Here is an 11,017-nt window from a genome sequence, read left to right on the forward strand (position 1 = left end):
TTTGAGCAAACTCAGGGAGATAGTGAAGGACAGGGAAGCCTGGTGTGCTGCAGTCAATGGGGTCTCAAAGAGTGAGACACGACGGAGCAACTGAACCACAACTATACTTCAATACAAAATAAAAAGTTAATAAAATAGTAGAAATGCTTGGACTTGCTTCCTTCAACTCGTTAGTGAAGCTCCATGTTACTGGGATGGAAGAGGAAAGCTAGGGCTGAACTGAACCCATCTGAGAGCTTAATGACTCCTATAAGGGCAACTCACCAACACAGGATGAGGAAGAAATAATTATTCTGTCTATGCCTTCCTTAGATTTGAAGGGGCTGCATTGTGAAAAGCAATAACATTTTACAGTCCTAATTTCAAAAACTTTCTCCCCTTGCCTTTCCTTTAATTAATTCTTTTAATTTGGAGGTAATTGTAGATTTGCATGCAATTTTAGGAAATACTACAGAGATATCCCTTGTCCCACTGCCTTTTCAAGATAAAACATAATAAAAACTTGTGGGCTTGTTTTTTTTTTTCTACCACACTGAACAACACATAGGATTCCCTAACCAGGGATCAAAATGACACTCCCTACAGTAGAAGGGCAGACTTTTAACCACTGGATTGCCAGGGAAATCCCCTTGTGAGCTTCTTAAAAGTAACCTTTCACTAATATTCCTTGTTTTCCTACCCTGCAAACCCTCATCTTGCAGCCTCCCCACATCTGTTCAGGAAATCTGTCAGCTATTGCTATCCCAGAATATCTAACATTAGCATACAAGAGTAAAGATTTGTCAGATACCTGCAATATAAGGAGCTATCTGGGCCTAGTAGGCCTGAATTTCAGGTCATTTGAAATGTGATTTGAACATAAAAGTTCTGATTTGTGGACCAGGAATCTGTTGAAATTTTGAAATGAATATGCGGTTTCCCTTGTTCAATGTTCCGTAAGTGTAGTAAGAATGGACAGTAGGTCTAAGGACCAACCACACCACTTCGGTTGGTTTTATTTTCCTTTTAGTATCAAAACCAAGAACCTTATCCATCACAATAGGGGTTTCAAGAGATGTTGTTTAATGGAATACTACTGAGTCATATAAAAGAATGAAGTAATGCCATTTGCAGCAACAGGATGGACCTGGAGATGATCATACTAAGTGAAATAAGTCGGAAAGAGAAAGACAAATATCATATGATATTATCTATATGTGGAGTCTAAAATGTAACACAAATGGATTTATCTGCAGAACAGAAACAGACTCACAGACCTAGAGAACAGACTTGCAGTTGCCAAGGGGGACAGACAGTAGGGTGGGGGAGAGATGGCGTGGAAGCTTGCAATTAGCAGATGCAAAATATTATATATAGGGTGGATAGACAATAAGGTCCGATGGTATAGCACAGGGTACTATACTCAATATCCTATGATAAACCACAATGGACAGGGAAGCCTGGCATGCTGCAGTAAACAGGGTCGCAAAGAAGCGACACAACTGAGCAACTAAACAACAAACCACAATGGAAAATAATATTTTAAAAAAGAATGTCTGTATATGTATTGAATATAACTGAATCACCTTCCTGTGCATCAGAAATTGACACAACATTGTAAATCAACTATCCTTCAATTAAAAAAGAGATGTTGTTTACAATAGCTATAATCATAAAATCTCTCCCTATCACCCAGCTATTGCATAAAACATACCTGAGTGCACCTGCTGTCTAGAGACCCCCCTTGGAGTTACAGCTCAATGCCTTTGACTGAGTGTATCTCACCTCCATACCCTACTTAAAAAGTCAACCCAGCTTTTTCTAGACTTTCCCTTTTAAACTAGAGCCTTTCCTCTCCCTCTTGAGCCTTCTGGTATGACAACTGTATAGTTTCTTTTATTCAATCCAAACTCAGGACCAAAGAAATGCTTTTTTTTTTCTAAAAAGGAAAAAGATTAAAGAGATGGGGCTTGGCTGGTTCAGATGGGTGTGTAATGACTTCCAAAGTCAATAGATTTATAAGACCAGGATGCCACCTCTGCTTCCTGGAACCCAGCAAGACATCTGTGGAGCCCCCCAAAATCCCTACCGAACAAGGACTTGGGGCAGCAGTATGACTGGAGAGAAGGGACTTTAGTGTCTGCACAGCAAGGCCCAGTTTTCACATGCATTGTCTTGTTTATTCGGGATGCTTCCAGGAGGCTGATGGGGATGGTAAGGTTTCTCAAGGTCCCCCCTGCCCAGCCACCACTGAAGCCTGGTGAGACCATGTGGAGGGCTCTGTTTTGTCTGTTTCCTCATTTATTTGCCTCAACACTTTCCAACATCATTTATGTTGACTCTCCATCTCCCAGGGAAACTTTGTTTAGTTGTCGAAAGCAAAACGATCTGTCAAAACACCTGAAGGAAAAAGCTGCTGTTCCATCAGCACTATTGTCTTTGATGGTCGCTAAGAAGCCAGGGCTGGAGAAGAATTACACCAATGCTATCTACCAAAGAAAATTTGAAGAAAAAAAAGTGTAGACTCAGAGGCATTTCGTTGTCATCTTTTCCATTTTTCAAATGAAGTAAGTAATGTAACATGTTATAGAAAAACTTGAATGAATTTTTTGGCCAGCCCGGTAATTTTCTTTGTGTCTTAAGCTGTGGCATATTACACAGCCATTTAAAGTAAAAGTGAAAGTCACTCAGTCATGTCCGACTCTTTGCGACCCCATGGACTGTAGTCCGTAGAAATCTCCAGGCCGTAATATCAGGCGGAGGGTTGGTCGGCGGAGTAAGGGAGATTTCACGTGCAAGTAGGGGGCATTATCTTCCGTCTCCCTTTTCCCCCAGGGCTCCTGGGGAGGGAGAGTGACTTCAGTCTCCCTTCCAGGAGATTCTTCTGGCGGTATTTATTAAAAAATGTTTTCAATCCCCTGCCACGACCGAAACAGCGTGTTTATTAAGGCCTCTTTAAACCTCAAAAGCACGTGGTACCAAGCACTCCTTTTTCTATTTCTTTTGTTTCGTGTAAATAAAGGGGGGAAAGGGGTATAAAAATATCAGTTTGTGAAGGCTCCATTCACATCCCTGACAAAAAAAAATAGAAATCTCCAGGCCGTAATATTGGAGTGGTAGCCATTCCCTTCTCCAGGGGATCTTCCCAATGCAGGGATCAAACTCAGGTCTCCCGCTCTGCATGTGGATTCTTTACCAGCTGAGCCACGGGGGAAGCCCAAAGGTCAGGGTAAATCCATATGTCCTGCTATGGAAGGTTCTTCAGCTTAAATGTGTCACTGATAAGAAGGAAGGCACAGGGCATAGTACATAGGATTCTTGTGTGCGTACAGATACAATGTTCATTGTCTATATAGATATTCTTGTATATACAGAAAAAAAGTTTCTGGAAGAATAGCAAGAAGTCTATTGCCTGTAGTTAACTTTCAGGATGAGATAAAAAAAAATAGAAAGCTCACTCTTAGTTTTATATTGTTTAAATTGTTCGTCAGGTACATTCAGCCAAGCAGTATTTATTGGGTGCCTCTGATGTGCCAGACCCTGGTTCAAGGCGCTGGGGATACAACAGTGAAGAAAACAGACAAAAATCCTGGCCTCATGGAGCTGATGTGGAAGTGGGAGAGACACGATAAACAAGCATATGTATCATCACAGGTTAGAGAAGAAAAATGCTAGAAGAAAAATAAAGTAGTGTGAGAGGGAGGAAGAAGGAGGGTGCTGCCTTAGGGAAGCAAGATCTTGGACCTGAAGGAAGCTGGAGGGAGCCAGGCAGTTACAGCAGGCGGAGGAACATTCTGGACAGAGGAAACAGCAAGTGCAAAAGCCCTGGGGCAGGGGCACACTTGGTGTGCAGCAGGAACTGGGATACATCATTCGCAAAGGGCTCTGGGACAGGAATCCAAAGAGGAAGCTAAAGCTTTATCACACAGGACTGAGTTCCATGGTGAAATCTCTGGGTTTTATTCTGGAGGTTGTAGAAAGCTGGTGGAGGACACTGAGCTGGGAGTGTAATCTCAGTGGTGTCATAAAAGGATCTGTCTGCCATGATGTGGAAAACAGACTGCAAGGGAGCAAGTGAGGTAGCAGAGAGACTGGCTGGGAGACTCTTGCAATCACCAAGACTTGACAGTGGTTTAAGGCACTTTCCCTTTCCTGTGGCTGCTGTAACTAATTACCTTAGCGGCTTAAAACAAGCTAAGTTTACTCTCTTACTGTTCTGGAGGCTTAAAGTCAGAAAACAGTTTCATTGAGCCCAAATCAAGGTACCGGAAGGGCTGTACTCTCTCCAGAGGCTCCAGGGAATATCCGTTGCTGGCCTCTTCCAGCTTCCAGTGGCTGTCGGCATCCTTGGCTTGTGGTCACCATGCCTATCTCTGAGGCAGACCTTCAGACCTTTCTCTGTCCCATCTTCACGTTGCCCTTTCCCGTGTATGTGTTTCAAATACCCCTCTGTGTCTCTCTTATAAGCACACTTGTGACAGCATTTAGAGACCACCCAGACAATCCTGGATAATCTCCCTCATCTCAAGGTCCTTAACTTGGTCACATCTACAAAGATCCTTTATCCAAATGAGGTGAAAGTGACAAGTTCCAAGGATTATGACCTCATATCTTTGGGGCCATCAATCAGTCCAGCATACCAAGGGGTGGCAAACTGTTTTAGCAAAGGACCAGACAGTAAATATTTAAGCTTTGCATACCCTGTGGTCTCTGTCACAACTACTCAACTGTCACAACTGTCATAGAACAGGCAAACGCAACAGTGGACAGGGCTTCCCTGCTGTCTCAGTGGATAGATTCGAGACACAAGTTCAATCCCTGGTCTGGGAAGATCCCACATTTCTAAGAGCAACAAAACCGGTCTGCCACAATTATTGAGCCTGTGCTCAAGAGCCCGGGAGCTGAAACTAATGAGCCCAAATGCCATAATTACTGAAGCCCAAACACTCTAAAGCCCATGCTCTGCAATAAGAGAAGCCACCACAATAAGGAGCTGCAACTAGAGAGTTGTCCCTGCTCCCTCAACTAGATAATAGCCCCAATCCCTCAACTAGACAAAAGTTTGCTCAACAGCAAAGACCCAGCACAGCCAAAAATAAATAAATGAATGTTTTTTTTTAAATAAGCAACCATAGACAATATGGAAACCAGTGGGCATGCCTACATTCCAAAAAGAACTAAAAAAAAACCGGCCTCAGGTCTTAGATCAAAGTGGAAGTCTTGGAGATACGTGGATTTGGAATATGTATTGAAGGTAGGCCATTGCCCAAGTTTTGCTGATGAATTAGATGTGAAGTATATAGGAAAGAAATGCTCTGGGCCAAGATTTGACTCTTAAGAATTTTGCCTGAACAACTGAGTAAATGGTGTTGTCATTTAAAGTCAGGGGCAGAGCAAGTTAAAGATAAGACTTCCATTTAGGACTTGTTCATTCTGAAATGTCTATCAGATACTCAAGTGGAGATATCAAGAAGGCAAGTAAGTATATGCATGTGAGGCACAGAGAGGTGTGGCTACAGATAGAAATTGGGAAGTAACCAGTATTCAGTGGTTTCTACAACTATGGGACCTGATAAGGCTTCCTGGGGGAGAGGAGAGTGTAGTTCACTCTTTACTCAATCATAATTTTCAAAAAATTTTTAGAATCATAACTCTCATAAAAATATAGTGCATATGTATCGAAAATTTTCTTTAATTAGTGAGGGAACAAGTAAGGTGTTGAAACCAGTCCAAAAGAAAATCTGAAGAACAGAGATATAAGTGTAGACAAGGAAGAATGCTTGCTAAAAGATGCAAAATGCATTCATATCCTATAGGGCAATAGTGTCATGTGGGACTTCCCTGGGGGCCCAGTGGATAAGAATATGCCTGCCGATGCAGGGGACACAGGTTTGATCCCTGGTCCAGGAAGATCCCACATGCTAGGGAGTGAGTAAGCCCATGTGCCACAACTACTGAGCCCACACTCTAGAGCCTGCAAGCGGCAACTACTGGTCTGTGTGCCACAACTACTGAAGCCCAAGCACCTAGAGCCTGTGTTCTGCAACAAGAGAAACCACTGCAATGAGAAGCACCGCAACTAGAGAGTAGTCTCCACCCGCCACCACTAGAGAAAGCCTGGGCAAAGCAACGAACACTGAGTGCAACCAGAAGGAAAAGTGTCATATTTGGGGTTATCTTTTCTACAGAACAAGAATCACTTACATCCACGGGCAAGAATCATTTGCAATACTCCCAGTTTTCTACTTGTGCTGAGTCCATAGAAAGCCAGGAGAAAGATGCTCACTCCTGAAGAATCGACTCCTCCCCAGAGGGTCCACTGGGCAATGCCCAAGCCTTGGCTGAAAGAATGCTCCTGCTCATTTCCAAATCACAGGCAAATTTTTCCTGACGTTGTCGTTCGGCATTTTTAAAATTTATATTATTGAAGTGTAGTTGATTTACAATGTTGTGTTAATTTCTGCTGTACAGCAAAGTGATTCACTTATACATATATATATATTCTTTTTCATATTCTCTCCCATTACGGTTTATCACTGAATGTTGAATACAGTTCCCTGTGTTACACAGTAGGACCTTGCTGTTCATCTATTCTATATGTAATAGTTTGCATCTGCTGATCTCAAACTCTCATCCCATTCCTCCCTCAGCACACGAGCCCCTTGGCAATGCACGTCTATTCTCTGTATCAGTAGGTATGTTTCTGTTTTGTAGATAAGTTCATCTGTGTCATATTTTAGATTCTACATATAAATAACACAATATGATGTTGATATTTCTCTTTCTGACTTATTTCACTTAGCATGGTCCCCTTTAGGTCCATCCATGTCGCTGAAAATGACATTATTTCATTCTTCTTTATGAATGGATTAGTACTCTATTGTACATATACACCACATCTTCTTTATGCATTCATCTATCAATAGACATTTAGGTGGTTTCCATGTCTTGGCTATTGTAAATAGTACTGCTCTGAACATAGGGGTGCATGTATCTCTTTGAATTATGATTTTGTCCAGATATATGCCTGGGAGTCGGGTTGCTGAATCATGTGGCAACTCTGTCTTTAGTTTCTGAGGAACCTCCATACTGTTCTCCATAGTGGCTGCATCATTTGGCATGTATTGAACATCTACTAAAGGACACACACCATTCTGCAAAATTAGAGTACATCACTGAACAAAACCCAGATTCCTGGTCTCTTGGTACTTTTCTTCTAGCAGGGGACAATAAACATAACAAAGAAATTCTGTAATACAGGAGAAGGTTGTCAATGGTATGGAAAAAATAGAAAGTGGAGCACTTTGAAGGGGATCAGGAGTACCCGTGTTTGGAAACAGTTTTTTGATCAGTGTAGATCATTAAGAAATTGATATTTGAGGACTTCCCTGGTGGTCCAGTGGTTAAGACTTTACCTTTCAGCACAAGGGAGTTTGATCCCTGGGTGGGGAGCTAAGATCCCACATGCCAGGTGACAAAAAAAAAAAAAAACATAAACAGAAGCAATATTGTAACAAGCTCAGTAAAGACTTTAAAAATTATCCACAGTGAAAAAAAACCTTTAAAGCACAAAGAAATTGACATTTGGACCAAGACTCAAAAGAGGTAAGGGAGTTAGCCTTGTGACTATTGCAGAGAAAAATGCTGAAAATATAAAAAGAGTTCAGAATTTCTTTAAAAGAAGGTTTGTTTTATTTTTAATTAGTGAAGGGAAAAAAGCAGCAAAATTGAAATCCTAGATTGAGTCAAAACAGTTTGTTTTCCTGCCTACGACTCGTTCTTTCAAATTCTTAGCAGACGGATGCTGTGAGTACGAGATAAATGTGAAATCAGAAGAATAATTTTAACAGTCCTGATCTTTTCCCCTTTCAGAAGGAAAATTGGCTCTTCATTTTCATTGGAGGAGAGATCCAAGTACCTCACAGTCCCGCCCACGAAGAATCAGACTGTGTGTGTGACAATACTTAAGGGAAAATGAAAATCTTAGTAGTAAATAGCAACTCAAAAATAGGTCTCTTGAAAGAGACTATTTGCTAGTTAATGAAAGTGCTGCTCTGGAGTAGATCTGGAACTCCTGATCTGATTTCCAAAACTCTGCTGTAGTCAATGTGGGGAATTTCAGTTTTGTTTCCCTGCTCTTTATTTGGAGGGGGAGGGGGTCAGGATTATTTCCATTTTAATTTGAACTGGGTAAAGCAGAGCCCTGGGCTTCCCAGATGGCACTAGTGGCAAAGAACCAGCTTGCCAACTCAGAGGATATAAGAGATATGGTTTCGATCCCTGGATCTGCAAGATCCCCTGGAGGAGGGCATGGCAACCCTCTCCAGTATTCTTGCCTAGAGAATCCCATGGACAGAGGAGCCTTGCAGGCTACAGTCCATGGAGTCACAAAGAATTGGACACATCAAGCGAGTTAGCACGCACACAAAGCAAAACCTTAAGACTTATGCAAAGATTTCTTAAAGTACAATTTTCTTCAGTGACAAAAGATTTCTTTCTTTTTCATCTTGTCAAACATAATCACTCCCAGATAAAGTCAATTTGCTCTTTTTTGCCTTCCTGTTAGGCTATTTCCTTTTGCCAGCTGACTAACGTTTTTCTAGGGCAGGTTGGAATTAATCATTTTGCATCCTGAGGTTGCTCAGGCCAGCCAGGGCTAGGGATTAGAAACAATAAAACCAGGGTTTGCCCTCTAAAGGAAGACCTCACGCTTGTCCAGGTGTTGACATGAGACCACCTGAGAAAGGACAGTCTGGGACATTTTAACCAAATAGCCTGATCTTGATTCTCCATATCTAGGAAAATGTGTTCATTTGTCACCCTAACTAGAAGTCATTTGTGCTAATTATTCCAGAACTAGTGGCCGTTTTCTGCTTTCCCAAGAGGCCGCACCATCTTGGGAACGCAGGCACACTTCATTGTTTTTATCTCTGAATCCCCTTGGGCCTTCTAGGGAGTTCACTGAAAAATCCCAAACCCTCCTTGTATTTTCACCCCTGTGGCTAGAAGCCCTGAGTGTTGATTTTCCACTGGGCATCTTCAAGTGACCTGAAACGCTGTGTTCTTTCCACTAGGGTGGTGTCTTAATTGGCCCCTTCTGCAGAGCCAGCCTCCCGTCTGCCTGCGCTCACAAAAAAAAAAAAAAGTGCCCACTTGTCCTTCTTACATCTGGTGCCTTAAGATCCAAAGGCAGAATGTGGTCCCCAGCACACAGGGGCAGTAGGCTGGGACCAGCCGGTGCTTTTAGGCCGGCTGGCCAGGGTGCTGAAACAAATGTCAAGGGATATATGCTGCAAAGAGGCTCCAGAAATAATGTAAAATTGTTCTGTCCTTTTAAAAATGGAAAATGCCTTGGCAGGGTGATATATTATTTGCCTGGCTGCATTTTCTCTCTGTCTCCGTCAAGGCTTGAAAACTACTGGCACTCCTGCCTTTTCAAGCGAAGCTCAGTGTAACTGGACCACATCTAATGCCTGTACGATGCAAATGAAGATTGAAACTGTTGTTTCCTTTGATGTGTGTGACTAAATGCACAAAGGGGATATTTTCTTTTCGATTCTCCAGTGGATAGAGCCTCTTTAAAAATACCTGTTGGCTCCCTCTTCCCACTGGCAATGGGAGTGATTCCTGCACTGGAGGCCGGGTACCATCATGATAGATGCCTTGCTCTGGGAAGAATAACCTGCCCATGTCTGTGATGACTGTGAAAGTTCTGGAGGGAATTACGAAGCGTGAAAGGCACATTAATGCCAGGCACCTGCCATGAGCCACTCAGGCTCACCTGAAAAAGTCCAGAGAGCACATTTTGAGGGCAAAGTTGGGGAGGCAGATGAACCATAGCCAGATTCTCCAGCTCTTTCTGGCACCCAGCAGCACAAAGAGGAGGGGAAGCAGGCAGGGCTGCTGATGGAGAGAGAAGCCGATCCACATGCCGGTCATTCCGTCTCACCCCTCATCTTTCCTGCCAAGAGGAGGAACCGAACCTCAACAGCGCCCGTAGCATCCAGACTCTTCGCTGAGCCTGGGTGGTCGCTCGCTGGAAACACACAAACACAGGCAAAGAAATCAATAGCTCTGAGCACTGTCAGAGCCGCCGGGCTCCAAATTGGCTGTGCTGGGCACTTTGAACCACTTCCATAATGAGGAGAAGCATAATTATAATCCACCTCCATTACTTTTTCTTGCATGTCCATGTCAGCAAGGCAACCCATAAGCAAAGCTTACATATAAAAGCAAAAACACACTAACAAACATTTGGAACTGCTGATTTAGAACTGCTGATTTGGATCATTTAATTTACTTTCTTTCCCTTTTTTTCCGGTAAATGTTTGCAGTGTCTCACTCAGGGAAGACAGTGAAGAATGGGTCACTTTGGATGTGGGGTATCAGATGGTAGGTTCAGGATAACGGCGGGGGCGGGGGGGTGATTCCCTGGTGGCTCAACTGGTAAAGAACACGCCTGCAATGTGGGAGACCTGGATTTGATTCCTAGGTTGGGAAAAGCCCCTGAAAGAGGAAATGGCAACCCACTCCAGTATTCTTGCCTGGGAAATCCCATGCACGGAGGAGCCTGGTGGGCTACCTTCCATGAGGTCACAAAGTGTTGGACAGGACTGAGCGACTAACATTTTCACTTTCCCTCTTTTCCCCTGGTAAATGTTTGCAGTGTTTCTCCCAAGGAGGACAGTGGAGAACAGCTCATTTTGGACGTGGGGTATCAGATGATAGGTTCAGGATAACAAGGACTTTGCCACGGGTAGTGCTATGTGCCCAGCACGTAGATTGGACCATACACAGGACACTGTGCAGTAAATACTGAATGAATGAGTGAACATTCAGCCCAGCCCTATCCAAAGGAACCAACTGTAGGGCAGGAAATTCACAGAGAGAAGAATTAAAGATAGCCCTTGAATGGATGCTGTATTCATCAACTTGAGCCACAATAACAGTACCATGACTAGGGTGGCATGACCAACAGGACTGTATTTTCTCACCATTCTGGAGGCAAGACGTCCAAGATCAAATTAAGGTCTCTCAG

Source organism: Bos indicus, chromosome 16 (assembly GCF_029378745.1).
Source record: "Bos indicus isolate NIAB-ARS_2022 breed Sahiwal x Tharparkar chromosome 16, NIAB-ARS_B.indTharparkar_mat_pri_1.0, whole genome shotgun sequence".
Classification (NCBI taxonomy): Eukaryota; Metazoa; Chordata; class Mammalia; order Artiodactyla; family Bovidae; genus Bos; species Bos indicus.